This window comes from Bubalus bubalis, chromosome 6 (assembly GCF_019923935.1).
Source record: "Bubalus bubalis isolate 160015118507 breed Murrah chromosome 6, NDDB_SH_1, whole genome shotgun sequence".
In the NCBI taxonomy this organism is placed as follows: Eukaryota; Metazoa; Chordata; class Mammalia; order Artiodactyla; family Bovidae; genus Bubalus; species Bubalus bubalis.
Window position 1 is genome coordinate 102,705,149 of NC_059162.1, and position 25,970 is coordinate 102,731,118.

The 25,970-nt window shown below is 43.8% G+C and overlaps 1 pseudogene; it reads right to left on the bottom strand.

Moving 5' to 3' along the window:
• LOC112585698 overlaps nt 1-25,970 on the bottom strand; it is a 118,231-nt pseudogene that overhangs the window by 72,866 nt on the left and 19,395 nt on the right.

Consider the following 25,970-nt stretch of genomic DNA (forward strand, 5'->3'; position numbering starts at 1 on the left):
TGTCCTTCTTTGGGGTTGGATAAAAACTGACCTTTTCCAGTCCTTTGGCCACTGCTGGGTTTTCCAAATTTCCTGGCATACTGAGTGTAGCACTTTCACAGCATCATCTTTTAGGATTTGAAAATGCTTAGCTGGAATTCCATCACCTCCACTAGCTTTGTTCATAGGTGAGCTTCCTAAGGCCCACCTGACTTCATGCTCCAGAATGTCTGACCCTAGGTGAGTGACCAAACCTTGTGGTTATCCAGGCTATTAAGACCATTTTTGTACAGTTCTTCTGTGTATTCTTGCCACCTCTTCTTAATCTCTTCTCAGATCTGTTCCTCCATCTCCCACTCTCAAACGTTGATTAGATTGTTTATCTCTTTCTTAGAACTCCTTGTGGTTTTGGGCAAGATATAACCCTAGAATGTTCTAGATTGTTCTGATATAAACTTTGAGCTCTAATACATTGAGAAAAATTTCTCACTCTCATGGTAACTTTATTCCCACTCAGTGAGTTGGAATATTTATAATAAAGTATGGATAAAGGGGTGAGTGGCAGGCTCCCCCGTGGCTCGGTCATAAAGAATCTACCTGCAAGGCAGGAGTTGCAGGAGACACAAGTTCAATCCCTGGGTCAGGAAAATCCCCTGGAGAAAGGAGTGGCAACCAACCCAGTATTCTTGCCTGGAGAATCCCATAGCCAGAGGAGCCTGGTGGGCCATAGTCCATAGTGTCTCAGAGAGTCAGACATGACTGAAGCGATGGGCAGGCATGCACAAAGGAGTGAGTATATAAACTTCTTTCAGAAATATTAATAGCTAATGTTTAGTGAAAACTTTCTGTGTGCCAGGCATTGCTACATGAATTGATCTCAGCCTCATAGCAACCCACTGAGGTAAGTACTAGTACCTACACTTTTAAGATGGGAAAAAACAAACTAAGCCATAGAGAAAGTAAGTGATTCACTCCAAATTATACTGTTTGCGTGATCGAACCTGGGATTTGAACCAAGGCAGTTTGGCTTCAGAGCCAACTCTTAATTATTAATTTCTCCTGCTGGAGGTGAACAGGCTCTAAGCGGGAGGGGCAAAGAAGGCAAACTTCCCCCATCTGCTCCTCAATTTGAGCTTCTTGAGGCTTGGCACAAGATACTATAGAATCATGGCCTACATGTTACAGCCACCAGATGAGAAAGAATCAGATCTCTCCTAGGATAAGGGAATAAAGTGGCAGCCACAGACTATCTCTCATGATAGTGTCCTTCATCTGCTCCCATCACCTGGAGGTGGGAAACCATGGGGTTGCACTGGAAGCAGAAGGCATCCATAGCAAGAGACTTGGGAACTGATTACCATACTAGACCTTAGTAAATCTTTGTCAAATCCTCCTTTGTCAACCTTGATTTCCAAAGGGAATGGGGACAGTCATTTAGTGAAAATAAAAAGTCTCCTAAGATTCCATTAAGCCAACAGTCTCTGCCCTAATTCACAAAAGCCCAGGTCTCTAGTGAAGAGGGGAGTGGGAACTAATCATTGTGGTCGCTGATGTCATTGGTGAAGGCTTCTCCCAGCATAACCATCATTGTCCTTTCATAATGTCTAGTATCTGGACTTGGAGATCTGAAGCTCAAGAAATTCATTTTCTGCATCTAACTCCTAGAACTTGGCTTGGCAAAGAGGACCTGTCCATATATAGTTCCTAAATGAACAAATGGAAAAAGGAAGAAGCCTAGGAAGAAAGAATGGGGAGGGGACTGAGATGTGAAGTGGGGAGGAAAGAAGAATGAGGAACAAGGGAGGGGGCTAGAGGGATGTTGGGGAACAAGCACGGAGAGGACCCAGTGGCTGAGTGACCTGGCTACCTCTGAACCCCAGGCCCACAGATGTCTGGATCATACCTATAGCCCCAGCCCAGTGACTACCTCACCCCTCACTCATTCACACATCACAGAGAGACTGTTACTTGTCCTGAAGGGGAAGAGACTCAACAGGAAGCGCCCAGGGCAACTGAGTCCAGTGAGGCAGGATTCCAGGCAACCCAGTCTCCAGAAAAACACTAGGCTTCTGAGAGGTGGAAGGATGAACCCCCTGGCTTCTCTCTATGATTCAGCTCTTTGCACTTGACCCAGCCAACCCTGGCTCCTGAAGGCCTTTCCTATCAGGTTCTCAGGGTTAGATGGAGGGAGGCTTGGCCCATCCATGCTTCTCTCAACGGACCAAGCTGTTGAGGCTTCATGTCCTGCCTCCTTACCAGGCTTTTCTGGGAGAGGGAGGGGAGGGCCATCTTCCTGCTTCCTGCCACTGTCTCTGTCCCTGGTGGGGATGCCAAGATGGAATTCTCTGAATGTTGTCAACAAGAACCCCACAAGAAAGAGTCCTTTGGGGTTAGAGCAGGAGAAAACCCACCCCGTTGGGGAGACATAGTGACCTGTCCTTTCTTTTTCCAGCTTTCTGAGGAATATGACCAGTCCAGGGGAGAGGAAATTACACCTGGTCTTCTTGCAGAAATGTCAAGAACTAAAAGCCTCATGTTGATTCTCTTCTTACTCCCAAACCCCTGTGCCCCAATGTGTCAATTAGAACATGGCTGAGTCATACTCCTATTCTTTATGGTGGGAGATTCTGAGCAAATCAAAATCTTCCTCTGTTACTGACCAGAATTACAACTCTACCTGAACTCTCACTGAATTTCTTCCTGCTGTCCCAGAGCTCATTCTGATCACCAGCAGGGTTGGGCCAGCTGGGGCATTGGTAGGAGGATGAAGACTGGACTCTGGATGCTGAATTCTGAGCCAGGTGGTCCTGCGGGCCTCAAGCAGATGAGGGTGGGCTGGCAAGAGGGAAAACGCTAGGGCTGCGGCAGTCCTAACAATGGGGGACTCTCTGCGGAGGTTGAGAATACCTCTGGGAAGGACTCTGGCAATTATCTCTTGTTTGCTAAGACAGGTGCCCCAGAAAGTTTTCTGATTTTATGTCTTGGGAGGGAGCTGAGGTAAATTGCAGGAGGTGGTGATGGTAATAATGATCAAGAGCATCTTAATGGTCCTCTAGGACAGCCCCATGCACAAAGCACTTTCATGTGACTTTTCTCACCAGGTCCTCCCAGTACTCCTGGGAGGGAGGTCTTATGGGAGGGCAGTGTTATGGTCCTGGTGTATAGATGATGACAATGATGTTGATTCACTGAGCACTTGTGATGGGCCATGTACTGAGGGAGTCAGCGATACAGGTTTTGGTCATTTAGTGCTCTCTAAGGGATAAAGGGGCTTCAAAGTCAACATGTCCAGTTCCTTACTCTCTTTTACAGCCATGAAAACTACAGCTCAGAGAAGCAAAGTCATCGCCCTGCAGGAGTTAGTGTAGGTGATTCCGACCTAGAAGTCCTTTTTCCCAGTCAGAGACCCATTCAATGGACCACAGGCTCCTTCCTCTGCTTCATTCTCTAGGAATCTAAAGAAAAACTGTCCACCTGTCCATCTCATCGTGCATGCCCTCAACATTTCACCCCTGGGTGTTTGTATCCCCCCAATGCTGTAAATCTTGTTTGAGCCAATGAAAGTACACAAAGTTCAGATAAGATAATGGGATAGTAATAATAATGGTAAAGAAAAAAACAACCAAACAATAACAACAGTGGTGATAATGATTATGGGTGCATGCATGCTAAGTCACTTCAGCTGTGTTCAACTCTTTGTGATCCTATGTATTGGAGCTGCCAAGCTCCTCTGTCCATGGGATTCTCCAGGCAAGAACACTGGAGTGGGTTGCCATTTCCTTCTCCAATGTATGAAAGTGAAAAGTGAAAGTGAAGTCGCTCAGTTGTGTCCGACTCTTAGCGACTCCATGGACTGCAGCCTACCAGGCTCCTCCGTCCGTGGGATTTTCCAGGCAAGAGTACTGGAGTGGGGTGCCATTGCCTTCTCCAAAAAAGCAACCTAGTAATACTCAATTATCAATTCAAATTCGAAAAAAAACCTCTTAGGAAAGTAGAAATAAAAGGTAGCTTCCTTAATGTGATAAATATGATCTCCAGAGGAAGCAACCTACTGCAAATGTCATACTACATGGTGAAATACTAATAACTCACTAACAGTGAAAGTGAAACAAAAATGTTCACTATTACCATTTCCATTAACCATTATACGAATGGTCCTACCGGCTTCCCTGGTGGCTCAGATGGTAGAGTCTGCTGGCGGTGCTGGAGACCCGGGTTCGATCCCGGGGTCAGGAAGATCCCCTGGAGAAGGAAATGGCAAACCACTCCAGTATTCTTTGGAAAACCCCATGGATGAAGGAGCCTGGCAGGCTATAGTCCATGAGGTCGCAAAGAGTCAGACACGACTGAGCAACTTCACTTTCTTTCTTTCTAATGGTTCTAGTCAGTGAAATAAGTCAAGAGAAAGAAACAAAAGACTAAAGAAATGGAAAGGAAGAAACAAAACTGTCTTTATTTGCAGAATACTTGATTGTGTAGGTAGAAAATTTTTAAAGAATCCAAAGACAAACTGGAATTAGTAAGTACATGAAAATCGAACATATTGCTCTATATCAGCAGCTCAAAAGTAGTTCATAAGAGCATTTTATAAAAGAAAACCTGTAGTAAAAATTTTAATAAAATGTATGTAGAAAAACATTATTTAAAGAAATTAAGGTAGAGCCAAGTAAATGAAGGAATATGACATCTTCATGCACGGGTTGGACAATTCAACATCACAGGATACAAAACTGATTTATAGATTAAATGCAGTCCTAGTCTTAACCCTAATAGGTTTTTCTATGGAAAATTGACAACCTGAATATAATATTTATATGGAATTCTGGAGAATCTTGAAGGAAAAAAACCAAAGTTGGAGAACTTACCAGATATTGACTTACTATAAAGCTGCAATAATTAGGCAAGTATGAAATTGACACAAAAATAAACAAATGGATTGATGAAACAGGGTACAGAACAGACCTATGAATATATAGTCACCTAATTTATAATAAAGTTGATACTACAATGCAATGGGGACTTTTCAACAAATTCTGCTGGATCATGCAGATATTCACACAGGAAAAAAAATGTTGAAACCTACCTCAAAAATTATATTGTCACCCTGCTTATTTAACTTTTATGCAGAGTACATCATGTGAAACGCTGGGCTGGAGGAAGCACAGGCTGGAATCAAGATTGCTGGGAGAAATATCAATAACCTCAGATATGCAGATGACATCACCCTTATGGCAGAAAGTGAAGAGGAACTCAAAGCCTCTTGATGAAGGTGAAAGAGGAGAGTGAAAAAGTTGGCTTAAAGCTCAACATTCAGAAAACTAAGATCATGGCATCCAGTCCCATCACTTCATGGCAAATAGATGAGGAAGCAGTGGAAACAGTGGTTGACTTTATTTTTCTGGGCTCCAAAATCACTGCAGATGATGATTGCAGCCATGAAATTAAAAGACGCTTACTGCTTGGAAGGAAAGTTATGAACAACCTAGACAGCATATTGAAAAGCAGAGACATTACTTTGTCAACAAAGGTCTGTCAAGTCAAGGCTATGGTTTTTCTAGTGGTCACGTATGGATGTGAGAGTTGGACTATAAAGAAAGCTAAGCGCCAAAGAATTGTTACTTTTGAACTGTGGTGTTGGAGAAGACTTTTGAGAGTCCCTTGGACTGCAAGGAGATCAAACCAGTCCATCCTAAAGGAGATCAGTCCTGAATATTCATTGGAAGGACTGATGCTGAAGCTGAAACCCCAATACTTTGGCCACCTGATGCGAAGAGTTGGCTCATTGTAAAAGAGCCTGATGCTGGGAAAGATTGAAAGCAGGAGGAGAAGGGGACAACAGAGGATGAGATGATTGGATGGCATCACCAACTCAATGGACATGGGTTTGGGTGAACTCCAGGAGTTGGTGATGGACAGAGAGACCTGGCGTGCTGCGGTTCATGGGGTCACAAAGAGTAAGACACAACTGAGTGACTGAACTGAACTGAACCTCAAAAATTAATCCTGATATATTATAGTTTTTTTTTTCTTTCCTTTAGAATTTTTTTTTAATTTTATTTTATTTTTAAACTTTACATAATTGTATTAGTTTTGCCAAATATCAAAATGAATCCGCCACAAGTATACATGTGTTCCCCATCCTAAACCCTCCTCCCTCCTCCCTCCCCATTCCATCCCTCTGGGTCGTCCCAGTGCACCAGCCCCAAGCATCCAGTATGGTGCATCGAACCTGGACTGGCAGCTCGTTTCATACATGATATTTTACATGTTTCAATGCCATTCTCCCAAATCTTCCCACCTTCTCCCTCTCTCACAGAGTCCATAAGACTGTTCTATACATCAGTGTCTCTTTTGCTGTCTCGTACACAGGGTTATTGTTACCATCTTTCTAAACTCCATATATATGCGTTAGTATACTGTATTGGTGTTTTTCTTTCTGGCTTACTTCACTCTGTATAATAGGCTCCAGTTTCATCCACCTCATTAGAACTGATTCAAATGTATTCTTTTTAATGGCTGAGTAATACTCCATTGTGTATATGTACCATAGCTTTCTTATCCATTCATCTGCTGATGGACATCCTGATATATTATAGTTTTAAATGGTAAAATAGAATAATAAATTTTTAGAATCAAATGCAGAAAAATATCTATGTCACCTTGCAATAAGCAGAAATTTCTTAAACAGGGCACATAGAGAAAAAGATGATAAATTATATATTTTATGTAATTACATTATAGATAATTACATATAATTGCATATATATCATTATATACAATTATATACACAGATTATGGTAAAATGAAGAACTTAAAATTTATATCCAGAATAAAAAATTCTTTAAAATAAACAAAGGCTACCAAATATAATAATGAGCAAAAGATTTTAAAAGGCACTTCACAAATGAGGCTATCTAAACAGACAGTAATCAAATGAAACTCAGCATCATTAGTCATCCAGGAATTGCAAATTAAGACCACAGCACAACACCACTATACACCCACTAGAATGGCTAAAATGAAAAATACATGGTTTTGGCAACAGTAACCAGAATTTTCTTACACTGTTGATGAGAGTGTATTATTAATTATTAATATTAATTAAAATAATATTAATATAATTAACATATAAAATTAATATTATTGTGTTATTCCTCTGGAAAACATCTGATGGTATCTCTTAAAATTGAACATATGCATTCCATATTGCTTAGCAATTCTATTCCTAACTATACTTCTCCATACTTATAGACACACATATATATTCTAGGAAAACATTAGTTGTTAGTCCCTCAGTTGTGTCTGACTCTTTGCAACCCCACGGACTGTAGCCCACTGGGCTCCTCTGTCCATGGAATTCTCCAGACAAGAATGCTGGAGTGGGTAGCCATTCGCTTCAGCAGGGGATCATCCCAACCCAGGGATTGAACTTGGATCTCCTGCATTGCAGGAAGATTCTTTACCATCTGAGCCACCAGGGAAGCCCATATTCTTGGGAAGACATTTACAGAAATGTTCAAAACACTAGAAAAAAGGCCCCTGGTAGGGAAATACCCAAGTTTCAATCAACAGTATAATGGATAAAAGCACTGTAATATGTTTCTATAGAGGTTACCTTTTGGGAGGATAAAACCTCACAGGAGACATCAGGCCATCCTCAGTCTTCACTATCCCCAGGCCCAGCTCCTCACCTGACCAATGGACCACCTACATATCCCTCAAAGTCATCCCTTCCTTTGCCCTGGATTAGGAGCCCAGCATTTTTCACCCATAATACTGCAAAAGTCCCTCCTTAGTCTCCCTGCCTCTGGACTCTTTTCCTTTAGTACATTCTCCATATGGACTACTACAAGTTATTGTTCAAAATATAACACTGACCTAGCTGTCTCCTGTTTAAAACCTTTAAGGGTTCCCAATGCCAGATAATGTTTGACACCCACATAGAACCCTTCCTAAATGACCTACACCCTTCACACTTCTTTAGCCTCAGTGCCCAACTCTATCCCTCATCCCATCTTTTCCGTACAAGCATGCCCAGAGTCATGTATGTCTCTACCTCTATTACATCTTCAGACCCTTGCCTAGGTCTTTATAAAGCATGGAAGAACACCAACCCCTACATCCTTGCCGCCCACACATACTCTGTTACACATCCAATGTTTATTCCCATCTTAGGACTCAACTCATTTATCATCCCACCAAGAAGCCTTCCCAGACCCACTCCATCTCCCAAACCCTGGTTGGATGCTTTCTCTATTTCTCAGACTCCACTGTGATTATTGGCAAGTTCAGTTCAGTTCAGTCACTCAGTCGTGTCTGACTCTTTGCGACCCCATTAATTTCAGCATGCCAGGCCTCCCTGTCCATCACCAACTCCCGGAGTTCACCCGGACTCACGTCCATCGAGTCAGTGATACCATCTAGCCATCTCATCCTCTGTCGTCCCCTTCTCCTCCTGCCCCCAATCCCTCCCAGCATCAGAGTCTTTTCCAATGAGTCAACTCTTCGCATGAGGTGCCCAAAGTACTGGAGTTTCAGCTTCAGCATCATTCCTTCCAAAGAAATCCCAGGGCTGATCTCCTTCAGAATGGACTGGTTTGATCTCCTTGCAGTCCAAGGGACTCTCAAGAGTCTTCTCCAACACCACACTTCAAAAGCATCAATTCTTCAGCACTCAGCCTTATTCACAGTCCAACTCTCACATCCATAGATGACCACAGGAAAAACCATAGCCTTGACTAGACGGACCTTTGTCGGCAAAGTAATGTCTCTGCTTTTGAATATGCTATCTAGGTTATAACCCTAGTAATCCTAGAAGGTTCTGACATAAAGTTAGAGGTCTAATATCTTGGAAAAAATTTCTCCCTCTCATGTTAACTTTACTTCCACTCATTGAGTTGAAATATCTATAATAAAGTGTGGATAATGGGATGAGTTTATAATGTGCTTTTCAGTAATAAGAATACCTAATGTTTAACGAGCACTTTCTATGTGCCAGGCTTTGCTACACTAACTTTATCAAATCCTCCCAACAACTCTTTGAGGTAAGCACTGGTACCTCCACTTTTACAGAGAAAAGAAAACTAAATCATACAGAAACTAAGTGATTCACTCCAAATTATACGATTTGTATGATGAACCTAGGATTTGAATCAAGGCAGTTTGGTTTCAAAGCCAACTCTTAACCAGAATCTTCTCCTGGTTCAGGTGAACACTCTCTAAGTGGGAAGGGTAAAGAATGCAAACTGCCCCCATTACTCCTCAATTTGAGCTTCTTGAGGTTTGGAACGAGATACTATAGAATCATGGCCTATGTGTTACAGCCACCAGATAAGATAGCATAAGGCCCCTCCTAGGATAAAGTGCTAAAGTGGCAGCCACAGACTATCTCTCATGATAAAGTTTTCTCCATCTGCTCCCATCACTTGGATGTGGAAAGCTATGGGGTTGCACTGGAAGCAGAAGGCATCCGTAGCAAGAGACTTGGGAACTGAGTACCATACTAGAACTTCATAAATCTTTGTAAAAAGCCCCCCTCTTATTAGTCAACCTTGACTTCCATGGGAAGGGGGAACATCTTCTGGTGGAAAAAAAAAAGTCTCCTAAGATTCCATTAAGCCAACAGTCTCTGTCCTAATTCACAACAGCCCAGGTCTCCAAGGGACAGGGGAGTGGGAACTAATCATTGTGTCCTGCTGTCATTGTTGCAGGCTTCTCCCAGCATAACCACCATTGTCCTTTCGTGACGTCTCTTAGCTGAACTTGGAGGCCTGAAGCTCAGGAAATTATTCATTTTCTGTTTCTAGCTCCTGGAACGCAGTTTGGAACAGACGAACCATCCATACATATTTACTACATGAGCAAATGGAAGAAAGAAGGAGATCTAGGAAGAAAGAATGGGATGTGAGGTGGGGAAGGAAGACAAGTGGGGAATGTGGGAGCTGCCTGGAGGGATGTTGGGGCAGAAGCACAGAGAGGACCCAGTGGCCGGGTGGCCTGGCTACCTCTGACCTCCAGCTCCCACAGATGCCTGGATCCCACCCATAGCCCCAAGCACAGTGACCATCTCACCCCTCAGGCACTCACAGGTTACAGAGAGACTGTCACTTGTTCTTAATGGAAAGAGACTGAACAGGAAGTGCCCAGGGCAACTGAATCCAGTGAGCCAGGATTCCAGGCAACCCAGTCTCCAGAAAAGCACTAGGCTTCTGAGAGATGGAAGCATGAATCCCCTGCCTTCTCTGCATTGCTCAGCTCTTTGCACTTGACCTGACCAGCCCTGGCTCCTGAAGGCCTTCCCTTCCAGGTCCTCAGGTGCAGGTAGAGGGAGCCTTGGCCAGCCCAAGTTCTTCCCAATGGGCCAAGCTGCTGAGGGTTTATGCCTCCTTACCAGGCTTTCCCTGGGAGAGCAAGGGGAGGGCCACCCCTGCCTCCTGCCACCACAGACCCTATCCGTTGTGGGGATGCCAAGATGGAATTCTCTGAATGCTGTCAACGAGAACCCCACAAGGAAGAGCCCCTTGGGGACAGAGCAGGAGGAAACCACATCCCGGTTGGGGAGACGTAGTGACCTGTCTTTATGTTTTTCAAGTACCTGGTCCATTTGCAGAGATCCCAAGAACTGAAGGCTTCATGCGGATTCCTCCCTTCTCGCCCAAACCCCTGAGTCCCAACTTGTCAATTAGCCCATGTCTGAGTCACACTCCTATTTCTTACTGAACTACCTTGAACAAATCTTACTCCATTCCCCACCAGAACAATACCTTGAACACGATGATACTTATGAGTTGGCCATGGAGAACTATACAGAGCTTGAACCAGGTCCTGGAAGACAGCATCTGAAAAGTATCATCAGTCACATGTTACATACAAGGAAGTTGAAGTCCAGTGCAGGCGGGAACCTGCCCAAGGATTCACATCTTCTGAGGGCAGAAACAGAATCTGAATCAGGATCTGTCATGTCCTAGTGACCGTTCTAATAAACTGCTGTTGTTCTGAACCTGTTTGCACATCTAAAAATGATAATGATATCTTAATAACCCTAACACTCTGGGGTTGCAGGAGAATTAAATGAGATAACATGATGAAAGCCCTGCATAGGTCCTGCCCATGCCTCCCATGACTCAGCTCCTGTCCTGCCTTCTGTCTGGGCCTCGGTTCTCCATTCATTCAGGAAGAGAAGGTTGGATACAGAGGTCCTGCCCAGTCAACCACAGGTCACCGGAGTCAATCACTGACTTTTCAGAAGTGAGTGGAATGGTGTTAAATGAGGTCATTATTAAAGTTAAGTTACATAAACAATAATTAATTCAAGTATGTTAGAAACAAAGCTCAGTGAACCCTGAAAGCACAATGCTGTGTGAAGTAAGTCAGACAGAGAAAGACAAACACTGTATGATCTCACTTACATGTGGAATCTGAAAACATGCAACTCGAAACAGAGAGTAGAGTGTGGTGGCCTGGGGCTAGGGGCAGAAAAATGGAGAGAGGTTGATCAAATGGGACAAATTCTCAGTTATAAGATAATAAGTTCTGGGGATCTAACCCTCAATATAGTGACTATCGTTAACAATACTGTACTGTATACTGGAAAGTCGCTATGAGAGTAAAGCTTTAACGTTTTCACTATAAGAGCAGCAATGAAATGGTAGGGGTGCGGTAAAGCAATGCATGTGCTGTGCTGTGCTTAGTTGCTCAGCTGTGTCCAACTCTTTGCAACCCCATGAACTGTAGCCCACCAGGCTCCTCTGTCCATGGGGATTCTCCTGCAAGAACACTGGAGTGCATTGCCATGCCCTCCTCCAGGGGATCTTCCCAACTCAGGGATCAAACACTGGTCTTCCACATTGCAGGCAGATTCTTCACCATCTGAGCCACCAGGGAAGCCCAAAGTAATGCATAAACTAACTTTATTGTGGTAACAGTTTCATAATATACACACATATCAGTTCATCACATTGTACAACTTAAACTTACAGAATATTATATGTCAATTAAATCTCAATAATTTGGGGTGAAAAAAGAAAATAAAATTCAATTTACAGGAAAAAAAAAAAAAAACCCAGAGGTTAGAAACAAAAGCTGGGGGACTTCTCTGGTGGTTCAGTGGTTGACACCTTGCCTTTGAATACATGGGGTTCAGGTTTGATCACTGGTTGAGGAGATAAAATCCCACATGCCTTGTGGCCAAAAATCTAAAAAAAAAAAGCAGAAGCAATATTGTAACAAATTCAATAAAGACTTTAAAAAAGTGTCCATATGGAGAAATAATTTTAAAGAAAAAAAACTGAAAACTCTTCACATCTTAATTATTCTACTACAATGCAGATATCTGTTCTCTGTGTTCTAACAGTTGTTTGAATCTACTGGATTTGTACAGTGGAAATAATCTAATCATGGAGTGCTCTGAACAGCTCTTCCTAGGTCTGAGTTCAGTGATATCATGTTTCCTTGAAATCTGGCCATGACGGGTGTATCTACTCAACATGGAATCCAGAAAACAGTACAAGTCAGAATTCTTCCCCGCCTCCCAGTATTTATTGCTAGATGCTTCCCAGCACACCGCTGCTTCCAGTACTGAGTCCTAAGAAGCCAGACGTCTCAGGCTGACCTAGTGCTGGAGGCTTCCCACTCTGCTATTGGCGACCCTCGTCCAGGAGGAGCCCAGCCCAGCAGCTCAGACCCTCTCAGCCCAGTCCTCTTGCCTGGCCCTGACAGAGGCTCCCAGACAGCGAGACACAGCCTGGCACTGTCCTCTGGACCCTCGCCAGCCTCCTCACAAGCCTCAGCAGGGCCGACCATGGCACATGGAAGACCAGCTCTGCACTCAGGGAGCTCCCACACCCCACTGTCTCCCACCTTTAGGGATGAAGCCCAAGCGCACTCAGAGTCTACTTTGCACAGGCCTTGGGAGGCAGGGATTTGACAGATGAGAAAACAGTGTCAGAAAGGGTAAGGAACTTCTCCAAACAAGATCAGAAAGGCTGCTAACAGGAGAAGCCCAGAAGCACATGGAGGCCACTGCTACCCCCACTTGGCTCTGTCTTCTAGGCAAGGTTCAGTTTCCATTTCTCTAAAATGCGGAAGACTCTTTTCTTCCCTCACGGGTGATGATGCAGATCCAGTGATGGTACACATGAGCCCGATGCTCAGCACAGAATAACCACTTCATGAAAGTTAATCCCCTCCCTGTGTCTACTTCCTGATCCCCCTTCCTGTTCCTTCTTCCTGGAATCACACCTTACAGGGAGGGGACACATTCCCTCCTTCATGGCATCTCTGAGCTCAATCCACTGTGTGCCCCTGAACTATCCCTGGGGTTAGGAGTACCTGAGGATTCCATCCAGGTACTCAGGTTCCTTGGGCAGGGGGGTTAGGGGGCTAGCAGGGGCGGACTCTGATCCCAGGGCTCCCTGCAATCCTCAGCTCTTCCTCAGACTCAGCTACAGTCTCAGAGGACTAAACTGTGGCAGTCTTCTCCTGTACCCCAACTCCCTCAACCCATACATACACATACATCTTCCAGCCTGATGGGCCCAGAGATTCAGGGAGGACAGGGAGTTGGGTCCAGGACTCAGGACAGATGAAAACTTGCCCTGTCAATCCTTCTGTCCAGAACAGGAATGGCAATGATAACCAACTCTTCCCTGAGCCAACGCCCTAACTCCTCTTCCCCCATGTCACTGACCCTCACTTCAGCTCGAAACATGTAATCCAGGCAGGACCTATCTGTCCATTGGATGGATGAAGAAACTGAGGTCCAGGGAGGTGCAGTGACTTGCCCGAAGTCAGAAGCAATCCAAGATCGTAGATAAGATAAATCTCAGGCCATCCTGTCTCCTTAAATGACAGAATTACTTAAAGGCTGCCAAGCTTCATCCTACCCTCCATATCCCAGTAAAGTGATGTGACCTGGAAGAAATGAAAATGAAAGCAAAAGTCGCTCAGTCATGTCCAACTCTTTGCAACCCCATGGACTGTGAAATCCATGGAATTCTCCAGGCCAGAATACTGAAGTGGGTAGCCGTTCCCTTCTCCAGGGGAACTTCCCAACCCAGGGATCAAACCCAGGTCTCCCACATTGCAGGCAGGTTCTCTATCAGCTAAGCCACTTAGGAAGAATACTAGAGAGAGTAGCCAATCTCCTCTCCAGCAGAAGAAATGAGGGATTTGGCTAAAACCATGCAACTAGATAATGTTGCTGGCCAAAATCTTGGCTTTGTCTTCCAAAGCCGAATAAAAAAATACAGAGACTGGGATTGGAGGAAATAGAAAGGTGGCTTTAGTGCTCATCCAGCAGAGAGGGGAACGCAGTAGGCTCCTTCTTGTAAAACTCCCCTCCAATAAGAAATCTAGGGGCTTATATAAGATAAAAGCTTGCAGTCAGGAGTAAATGATGAGGAACAAAGGTGTGAGGGTCTTGTCTTCTTCCTCTTGTATTGTTTCAAAAACAGTCATAGGCTGGGGCAGTAACCCAGTAATCGAGTCTGGTAGTTTGGTCGCCTCCTTTCTGACATGTTAAAAAGAAAAACGTCAAGGCTGTATATTGTCACCCTGCTTATTTAACTTATATACAAAGCACATCATGTGATATGCCCAGCTGGATGAATCACAAGCCAGAATCAAGATTACTAGGAGAAATACCAATAACCTCAGATATGCAGATGATACCACCCTAAAGACAGAAAGTAAAGAGGAACTAAAGAGCCTCTTGTTGAAGATGAAAGAGGAAAGTGAAAAAGCTGCCTTAAAACTCAACATTCAAAAAACAAAGATCATGGCATCCACTCCCATCACTTCATAAGAAATAGATGGGGAAAAAAATGGAAAAGGTGACAGATTTTTAGATGGTGACTGCAGCCATGAAATTAAAAGATGTTTGCTCCTTGGAAGAGAAGCAATGACAAACCTAGACAGCATATTAAAAAAAAAAAAAAAAAAACAGAGACATCACTTTAACAATGAAGGTCTGTATAGTCAAAGCTATGGTTTTTTACAGTACTCATGTACAGATGTGAGAGTTGGACCATAAAGAAGGTTGAGTGCCAAAGAATTGATGCTTTCCAACTGTGGTGCTGGGAGGGATTGGGGGCAGGAGGAAAAGGGGACAACAGAGGATGAGATGGCTGGATGGCATCACCAACTCAATAGACGTGAGTTTGAGTGAACTCCGGGAGTTGGTGATGGACAGGGAGGCCTGGCGTGCTGCGATTCATGGAGTCGCAAAGAGTCGGACACGACTGAGCGACTGAACTGAACTGAACTGTGGTGCTGGAGAAGACTCTTGAGAGTCCCTTGGACAGCAAGGAGATCAAACCAGCTAATCCTTAAGGAAATGAACCCTGAATATTCATTGGAAGGACTGATGCTGAAGCTAAAGCTCCAATACTTTGGTCACCTGATGCAAAATGCTAACTCTTTGGGAAAAATCCTAATGTTGGGAAAGATTGAGGGCAGGAAAAGAAGGGGACAACAGAGGTTGAGATGGTTGGGTGACATCATCAACTCAAAAGACATGAATCTGAGCAAACTTCAGGAGATAGTGAGGGCTTGCCTGATAGCTCAGTTGGTAAAGAATCTGCCTGCAATGCAGGAGACACCAGTTCGACTCCTAGGATGGGAAGATTCCCTGGAGAAGGGATAGGCTATCCACTCCAGCATGCTTGGGCTTCCCTTGTGGCTCAGCTGGTAAAGATTCCGCCTGCAATGCCAATGGCACCCCACTCCAGTACTCTTGCCTGGAAAATCCCATGGACGGAGGAGCCTGGTAGGCTGCAGTCCAGGGGGTCACTAAGAGTTGGACACAACTGAGCGACTTCACTTTCACTTTTCACTTTCATGCATGGAGAAGGAAATGGCAACCCACTCCAGTGTTCTTGCCTGGAGAATCTCAGGGATGGGGGAGCCTGGTAGGCTGCCGTCTATGGGGTCACACAGGGTCGGACACGACTGAAGTGACTTAGCAGCAGCAGCAGCAGCAATGCCAGAGACCTGGGTTTGATCCCTGGGTTAGGAAGATCCCCTGGAGAAGGGAAAGGCTACCCACCCCAGTATTCTGATCTAGAGAATTCCACAGACTGTATAATCCTTGGGGTTGCAAGAAGTCAGACACAACTGAGTGACTTTCACTTCAAAGGAGATAGTGAAGGACAGGGAGGGCTGGCATGCTGCAGCCCATGGGGTCACAAAGAGTCAGACACAACTGAGCAACTGTGTCAACAACAACAAATAAGAGGAAGAGTGCTATAAATTGAGCACCAGATACAGGATGTATCTAGCAGAGTCAAAGGATAATAGATGAGAAATATAGCTCCAGTAGAGTTAGAAGGACAGAAAAGTAAACTTAGTTACAGACATGCAGAGTTAGAAGCAATTAAATAAAAAACGGAATGTTCAGTCTTGCTCACTGGTCTCTTTATCTTCTTTGTTCTCAAGAAAAGGAAAGAAAAGTCATTCCTCTTTTTTTTCTCCTTTTCACTGCAACAATAATGGGAGAGCCAGCAACAGAGCCCTGCACGAGTCTCCTGGGCTGGGGCTGTGACCACAATATCACAGACTTTAGTGCTTGAGTCTACGGCTCCACCTGAACTCTAACTGAAATTCTTCCTGCTGTCCCAGAGTTTGTTGTGATTACAGGTGGCATTGGGCCAGCTGGGGGGTTGGAATGAGGGAGAAGACTAGACTCTGTATGCTGAATTTTGAGCCAGGTGAGCCTACAGGCCTCAAGGAGAAGAGGGTGGGCTGGCAAGAGAGGAAAAGCTAGGGCTGTGGCAATCCTAATATGCAGGGACTCTCTGTAATTAGCCCCAGGTTGAGAGTGCCTCTGGGAGGGACTCTGTGAAAATTAGCTTTCCTTTGCTAAGACAGGTGCCCCAGAAACTTCTTTGGATTTAAGTCTGCAGCAGGAGCTGAGGGAAATGGCAGGAGGTGGTAATGATCAAAAGCATCTTAGTGGTCCTTTGGGACATCTTCACACACAGAGCTTTTTCTTTTATGTGTGAAAAAACTTTTCTGACCAGGCCTTTTCTCACCAGGTCTTCTCAGCACAGCTGGGAGGGAGGTGTAATGGTCCCCATTTCACAGGCGATGGCGATGATGACAAACTCTTACTGCAGCCTTGCCATGGGCCAAGTCCTGAGGGGTCATAGATGCTGGTTTTGGTCATTTCAGTGCTCAAGTCATAAAGGGCCTTCAAGGTCAACATATCCAGTTCCTTACTCTCTTTTACAGCCATGAAAATTAAAGCTCAGAGAAGCAAAGTCATTGGCCTGCTTGAGTTACTTAGGCAATCAGAACCTGGAAGTCCTGCCTCCCAGCCATGGACTCATTCCATTGACCCATACTCCTTCCTCTCCTTTGCTCTCTAGGATTTAAAAAGGACCTGCTCATCTGTCTAGTAATAATGAGTTAATGTAGGTATCTTATCATGCATGCCTGCCCTCAGCATCTTCATTCCTGGGGTTTGCATCCCCCAAGACTATAAATCTTGTGTGAGCCAATGAAAGTACATGTCGGTCAGACAAGCAAATAGGATAGTAATAATAATAATAAGAAAAACAACAAAAAATGATGATCATAATTATAATAATAATAATTCATGCTCAGTTGTGTCTGGCTCTTTGTGACCTCCTGGACTGTAGCCCTCCAGGCTCCTCTGTCCATGCAATTCCCCAGGCAAGAATAGTGGAGTGGGTTGCCATTTCCTCCTCCAGGGGATCTTCACCACCCAGGGATCTAATCTGTGTCTCTTGCATCTCCTGCATTGGGAGGCGGACTCTTCACCATTTGGGCCACCTGGGAAGCCCATAACAATAACAGCAGAACCTTACAGGTACTGTTTCTTATATGCTTTACTTACAGTAATCCATTTAATATTCAAACATCTCAAGATGACGTCAAATTGCAATTCAATGAGATCACTGTTTTGTCCACCAGCGGAAACACTCTCTACTAGGGTACGAAGATCTCCAAGTTAGCAGAGGTCAGGGTTCCTGGGAAAGGGAACAAATATTCTGTGAGTTATTGGGTGTAAGACTAAGAGCATCCACTCCCATTTCACTGTTTGATTTCCAGGTCCATGCATTCTAGCTATGGGAGAACCAGTGTCATATAGTCACTGACTCAAAGTATAAACTTCATCACTTTATTTCTTACTTTTATTTTTTTAATTTGTATTATTTTGGGCTGCATCGGGTCTTCGTTGTTGCACAGGCTTTCTCTAGTTGCAGAAAGTGGGGCTACTCTCCAGCTACAGTGCATGGGCTCTTCATTGCAGTGGCTTCTCCTGCCATGGAGCAGTCTCCAGGAGTTGCAGCACAGGGGCTCATTCGTTGTGACTCTCGGACCCTAGAGCTTGGCAGGTGTCAGTAGTTGGGGGTGCAGGCTCAGAAGTTGCGGCTCATGGGGTCTTGAGCACGGCCTCAGTAGTTGTGGCTCATGGGCTTAGTTGCCGCATCATGGCATGTGGAAAATTCCCAGACCAGGGATCAAACCTAAGTCCCCTGCATTGGCAGGCTGATTCTTACCCACTACACCACCATGGAAGTCCCATGCTCGCTTTAAAGGAGTATGTAAGACAGGGGCCTATTCCTTCAAGGCATTGTTACCCGCGAACAGCAACAACTGAATCTTCATAAGCCATTCCACCTTTCAGTTAGGGCAGTTTATTCTAAGTGTTAGAAGTTACATAAGGCCATTGAGTCTATAATTATGAGACCAAAGCTGTAAAATGAGTTCTTTGACCAGATGCAATGCTGTGGGGGTTCCTTGATAGTGGATTGGGCACTCTGACTTCATAGATAATGACGCAGGCAAAAGTTCTATAATCGGGGGAAGAAAAGCATATCTAGAATCTACCTCTTCCTATGAAGACAGATCATTGCCCCCTCCATGATGAAAGAGATCCAATATAATCAGGTGGCAGCCTATTCCCCCAGGGAATGGTGCCGTAGAGCTGACCTCTGCTATTTGCAGAAGCAGCACTCATCAGCAGTGGTAGCCAGGTCAGCCACAGAAAAGGAAGTCCATGCACTGAGCCCACGTGGACAGCTTCCATCCTTGCCTTCACGGACATTTTGTTCACGTGCCTACTCAGTAAGTGTCTGGGGAAAAAGCCTAAATGACATCCAGAGAGTGTGTCATTTTTTCCACCTGATTTATCTCCTCTGTAGCTGATACCCTTTCATGAATATTCACGTGGGACACACACAGCCGATGTCCACTTGGAAGTTCATCCCACATATGTCTCCCCCTCCCTAAACTTTCTCACCACCAATTTCTGAATCTTGTTATGGGGTAGTTACTTAATAGCTTTCTCTTGTTTTCTTATTTTCCTATGCAAATTAGCCAGTTTAAACATTCTATCTTTAAAAGTTTTAATTTTGGTAATCTACATTTCCCTAAGAAATTATTCATTTCATCTAGTCTGCAATTTTATTTGCATAGGGATCAGCAAACAGAGAAAGCAGAGTTTCATGCACAGCAAAACACAGCACATAAGTGGTAGTTTACCAATCTGCCATTTACCAATCTACCAACAAATTTAATGATGTCAGAAACCTTGAGATCATTAGTGTAGAAATGGGTCAAAGGGACAAAGAATTTGGAGAGGCTGACATTTCAGTTTAGCAGCAAAGTATTTCCCCCAAAGAGATGACCTGAGTCCCACCAGACAGAATGGTGTTATGACCCACTTTGCTGTTTTCTTTGTTCAAGGGAACAAGGAGAAAAGTAAAAAGTAAATAAAACAAAAGCCAACAACTCTCATAAAGTCCAAGTTAACAATTAATTAATAACATTTTTAACCTTAAGTATCTATACACTATATACTCCCAAGTATCTATACACTTCCTAGGAATGGCTGGTTTGTGGACTGTAAATTCCATGAGGACAAGGGCTGTGACTTCCTGTCACCAGTGCCAGGAATCGGTGACAACAGTTGACAATCAACGGCCCCCATCAGTGGACTGCAAGCAAAGACAGTGGTACAAGTAGTTTAAAATGTTGATAACTTCCTTGATTTCTCCCCTTTCCACCTACAAGTCAAGCCATCACGTGCTCTTACTTCTTTCCTCAAAACATCTTTCAGCATCTCCCCACTCACTGCCACCATCAAGTCTAGCACCTTCAGAAATTACGCCTAGCTCTCCTCTACTGAGTGTTCCTCTCCAGTCCAACCCCCTCATTGGTACTCTACAAATACTGTGTTACCCTCTCTTGTCTACTCCATTCCTTATCCCTCATTCTTAAAAATTAAGGTTGCTTCTATTTAAGATAAAATCTATCATCCTGAATTACAAACTCTCTTACTATCTGTCCTAAATGAAAGAAAAATAAACCTCATCACACTTTAGCCACAAGACTCATCTCCCCATTACCCTGGTCCCTGGGACCAGGTAGACTTTGCCACCAGGTAGACTTTGCACCTTCTGGAAGGAACTCCAAAAACCAGGAAGACCTCCTTCCCATTATCCAGTCAGTCCCCTTCTCCACAAAGATAAAGCAGGAAACTTTCAATAGTTGGAAGTCCCTTCCACCAGCCATATAGCTTCCTATCCTTTCCTCAGATGGAGGGAACACCAGCAGCCCAGGGGACCCTTCACTTTCTGCCTAAAACCCTCTGGAACTGCTGTCTGGAACTTTGCCACACCATTGATGCCACAGAACACATCCATTCAAATCAACACCCAGCCCAGCCCTGTTATAACTCTCCATAAGTGCTTTGGAGCCATACTACCACACAGATTTGTGCCTAAGTGCTAGAGGCAAAATTTCAATCCCACCAAAAGTTCACAGCTCTCTAGTCATTCATTATTCCTAGATGCCCACATGTCATTAAAACCTTTACTCATCCCTCAACTGCCCAAATCCCTACTTCTGCCTTTCCCCAGTTTTCTCTGTCTTCTCAACATCAACCCCACCATCAGCAATCACCTCTCCCAACATCCTCTACCTAGAATTCTCCCTGGGATACCACATGCCCTACAGCTCTCCAAGAGGGAAGTTCTTTTTCCTCACTCCTGACCTATGAGTTCCCAAACATTCTCTTGGGGCTTCCCTCATAGCTCAGAAGGTAAAGAATCTGCCTGCAATGAAAGAGACCCAGGTTCATTTCCTGGGTCGGGAAGATCCCTTGGAGAAGGAAATGGCAATCCACTCCAGTATTCTTTCCTGGAAAATCCCATGGACAGAGAAGCCTGGTGGGCTACAGTCCATGGGGTCACAAGAGTCAGATACAACTTAGCGACTAAACCATCACCTCATACCCAATGACCTTTTCTCCCACCCACTTTCCAGGCACTTCAAGTCACACTCACAGCAGAGCTTATCACCCATAAAACTGCTTCACTTCCCCAGTAAGAATCTAAGCATTCCCACTGCACTTTGAATAAGTAAACACTTCTCATATGGATCTAGAAGACTGTCCTTCGCTTACCTCTCAATGTTATCTCTGCCTCTCCTGCTCACTTGCCCGTGACCCCATGAGCCTTCTTCCAGAGCTGCAAACAATGCAAAGTCCTTTCCGGACTTGGGGCATTTGTACCTGGAGTCCTCTTGCCAGAAATGCCCTTCTCCTGGCTCTCTGCTTGGATGACGCTCATCCTCAGGTACGCTACATCTGAATTCCTGACCAAGACCTTATATGTCAGCTCTTGGTAAGTAGGTTTCCCTCCTCCATTTTCTCTATATCCATAGAACACTGTTTGTTTCCTAAGAGGTCTACAACTTCATTTTTCAGTAACTAAGCTTAATTTCTATTTTGACCTATTATTCCACTGGTGGGAGAAATAAAAGAAACTAGCATGACATTTCAAAGCAATTATATTCCAATTTTTTTAAAAGGGGTAACCAGGGTTAGCTGCTGAGGGAGAAAAAGAGACTTCTCAGGTGTTGCTTCCTCTCTCCATGATGTTAAGCTCTGGAGAGAATACAAAGTGCTGAGATATGCAGTGGTGATGGGAGTGGGGTGAGGTGTAGCCTGGTTCCTAGTGTCTGGCACCCACTGAGAGAATCTCCCTCCTATGAGGCCATCAGTCTCCACAGGTCACTGTGGCACCTTCATTCAGTTCAGTTCAGTCGCTCAGTCGTGTCTGACTCTTTGCCACCCCATGAATCGCAGCACGCCAGGCCTCCCTGTCCATCACCAACTCCCAGAGTTCACTCAGACTCACATCCATCGAGTCAGTGATGCCATCCAGCCATCTCATCCTCTGTCGTCCCCTTCTCCTCCTGCCCCCAATCCCTCCCAGCATCAGCGTCTTTTCCAATGAGTCAACTCTTCGCATGAGGTGGCCAAAGTACTGGAGTTTCAGCTTTAGCATCATTCCTTCCAAAGAAATCCCAGGGCTGATCTCCTTCACAATGGACTGATTGGATCTCCTTACAGTTTAAGGGACTCTCAAGAGTCTTCTCCAACACCACAGTTCAAAAGCATCAATTCTTCAGTGCTCAGCCTTCTTCATAGTCCAACTCTCACATCCATACATGACCACAGGAAAAACCATAACCTTGACTAGACGGACCTTTGTTGGCAAAGTAATGTCTCTGCTTTTGAATATGCTATCTAGGCTGGTCATAACTTTCCTTCCAAGGAGTAAGCGTCTTTTAATTTCATGGCTGCAGTCACCATCTGCAGTGATTTTGGAGCCCCCAAAAATATAGTCTGACACTATTTCCACTGTTTCCCCATCTATTTCCCATGAAGTGATGGGACCGGATGCCATGATCTTCGTTTTCTGAGTGTTGAGCTTTAAGCCAACTTTTTCACTCTCCATTTTCACTTTCATTAAGAGGCTTTTTAGTTCCTCTTCACTTTCTGCCATAAGGGTGGTTTCATCTGCATATCTTAGGTTATTGATATTTCTCCTGGCAATCTTGATTCCAGCTTGTGTTTCTTCCAGTCCAGCGTTTCTCATGATGTACTCTGCATAGAAGTTAAATAAGCAGGGTGACAATATACAGCCTTGAGGTACTCCTTTTCCTATTTGGAACCAGTCTGTTGTTCCATGTCCAGTTGTGATATTATAATTTCATTACTGTAAACCTCTCCATGTATCTGTCTTGGTTTCCATGGGGCCTGGTACTGGTTGGATTCATCTTAATGAATGCTCAAGAAATATTGAAATTGACTCATCCCACGATCTGGGTCACCAATGATGCATGAAAGAAAGTTGGATGCCCATGCTAAGTCTCAGGCTCAGAGCCCCAAGTAGGCTGCACCCAAGCAATAACATTTATCCTTCTATGCTTTTCTAATATATTTTAGGGTTCACAGAAGATTCACAAGCTTTTCTTGTGAGAAGAATCACACAAGATTCACAAGTGAATTCACAGAAAATTCACAAGTCACTCCATCTACTGTGACATAGAATTTTAGAGACACAGATATCTTAAAGACCTTTCAACTTGAGGTGTTCCGTAAAGTGAGATCCAGAGAAAGGAAGTTTATTGCCTTAAGTAACAAAAGAAGTTAGCAAGGTTGGGACTAGAACCCAGGTCAATTAATGTCAAGTTCTGTGTCCTTCCACAAGATGATGCATATGTCATGTCAGCCCCATGAACCAATTTGGATCCATGCACCAAGTCCAATCCATGGGTTACTTTGGTCTCATATATCACTGGCTTAATTTTCCTTTTTTAAAATGTAAATTTTTATTTCAGTATAATCAATTTATAACGTGTTAGTCTCAGGTACATAGTAAAGTGAATCAGTTATACATATAAATGTATCTACTGTTTTTTAGAAACTTTTCCCATAAAAGCCATTTACAGAGTGTTGATTCGGTTCAGTTCAGTCGCTCAGTCATGTCCGACTCTTTGCAACCCAATGGACTGCAGCATGTCAGGCTTCCCTGTCCATCACCAACTCCCAGAGCTTGCTCAAACTCATGTCCTTTGAGTCGGTGATGCCATCCAACCACCTCACTGTCTGCCATCCCCTTCTTGTCCTGCCTTCAATCTTTCCCAGCATCAAGGTCTTTTCCAGTGAGTCAGTTCTTCACATCAGGTGGCCAAAGTATTGGAGCTTCAGCATCAGTCCTTGCCATGAATATTCAGGACTGATTTCCTTTAGGATGGACTGGTATGATCTCCTCGCAGTTCAAGGGACTCTCAAGAGTCTTTTCCAACACCACAGTTCAAAAGTATCAGTTCTTCAGTGCTCAGCTTTCTTTATGGTTCAACACTCACATTCATACATGACTACTGGAAAATCACAGGTTTGACTAGATGGACTTTGGTGGCAAAGTAATGTCTCTGTCTTTTAATAATACTGTCAAGGTTGGTTGTAGCTTTTCTTCCAAGGAGCAAGCATCTTTTAATTTCATGACTGCAGTCACCATCTGCAGTGATTTTCAAGCCCAGGAAAATAAAGTCTGTCACTGTTTCCATTGTTTCCCCATCTATTTGCCATGAAGTGATGGGACCGGATGCCATGATCTTAGTTTTTTGAATGTTGAGTTTTAAGCCAGCTTTTTCAGAGTATTGACTAGTGACTTGATTTTCAAAGTGTTGGCCACAGATATTTATTGTTTACATGTACCACTTGTAAATAAATACCACTTTATTGCTTATATTACCTTGACTGTCTACTGTGTCCATGTACCACGTCACTTACAGGTACTATGTTTCATGGTGATTGCATGTATTCTATTGGTTCCAGTGCCACTAGAATAGGTTATATTATTACCCCCTTTATTTGCTGCTCTCACTGTAGAAGGAATATACATCCATCCCCACTGCCACGTGACCTGCATTAATTTTCTATGGGAGGAAAATACTTCCTGCCCTTTTGCCATCAGGCTTAAGCATAGGACTTTTTTGGCCAGTAGGATGTGAGCAAGGAGATGTGTGTCACTTTTGAGCAGAAGCTTAGGAGGTACCATACTAATTGAAGTAAGTCCGACAAAGACAAATATTATATGATATCACTGATAGTGGAATCTAAAATATTATACAATAAGGATATTTACAAAACAGAAATAGACTCACAGACACAGAAGATAAACTTATCTCTACCAAAGGGTAAAGGTCAGGGGAAAAAGATAAATATAGATCTTGGAATCAACATATGCCCACTACTATATATAAAATAGATACCCAACAGGGGCCTACTTATAGCACGGGGAACTGTATTCAATATCTCACAGTAATATACAAAGGGAAAGAATCTGAAAAAGAATAGATTTATACATACATGCAACTGAATCAGTTTGTTGTATACCTGAAACTAACACAACGTTGTAAATCAGCTATGTGCTGTGCTGTGCGTAGTCACTCAGTCGTGTCCGACTCTTTGTGACCCCATAGACTGTAGCCCACCAGGCTCCTCTGTCCATGGGGATTCTCCAGGAAAGAATACTGGAGTGGATGGCCATACCCTCCTCCTGGGGATCTTCCCAACCCAGGGATTGAACATAGGTCTCCTGCATTGTAGGCAGATTCTTTACCATCTGAGCCACCAGGGAAGCCCAAATCAACTATACTTCAATTCAAAAAGAAAATTATACCTTCTCTTATGCCTTCCTGTTTGTAAGTTGGAAGAAATGTTCCCTGTCTCTATTTTTTCCTTTGTACATCCATTCACTCTTGAATGAAAGTGAAAGTGAAAGTCACTCAGTCATGTCCGACTCTTTGTGACCCCATGGATTATACAATCCATGGAATTCTCCAGGCCAGAATACTGGAGTGGTAGTCTTTCCCTTCTCCAGGGGATCTTCCCAACCCAGGGATTTAACCCAGGTCTCCCACATTGAAGAATGTGGAATTGAAGAATTGCAGGCGGATTCTTTTCCAGCTGTGCTATAAGGGAAGCCCATTCACACTTGAATAGACTCAGTGTAAATACATTAGAGAATGAAATTAAATAACTAAAGATTAATTTTTATACTTCCATTTAAATAGTGAGGCATCTTAATTTCTAAAAATTTTGTAACATAAAAAGTATAATTTTACCTACCCCTAAAGATGCAAAGCATTGACTCATTAGAAAAGAC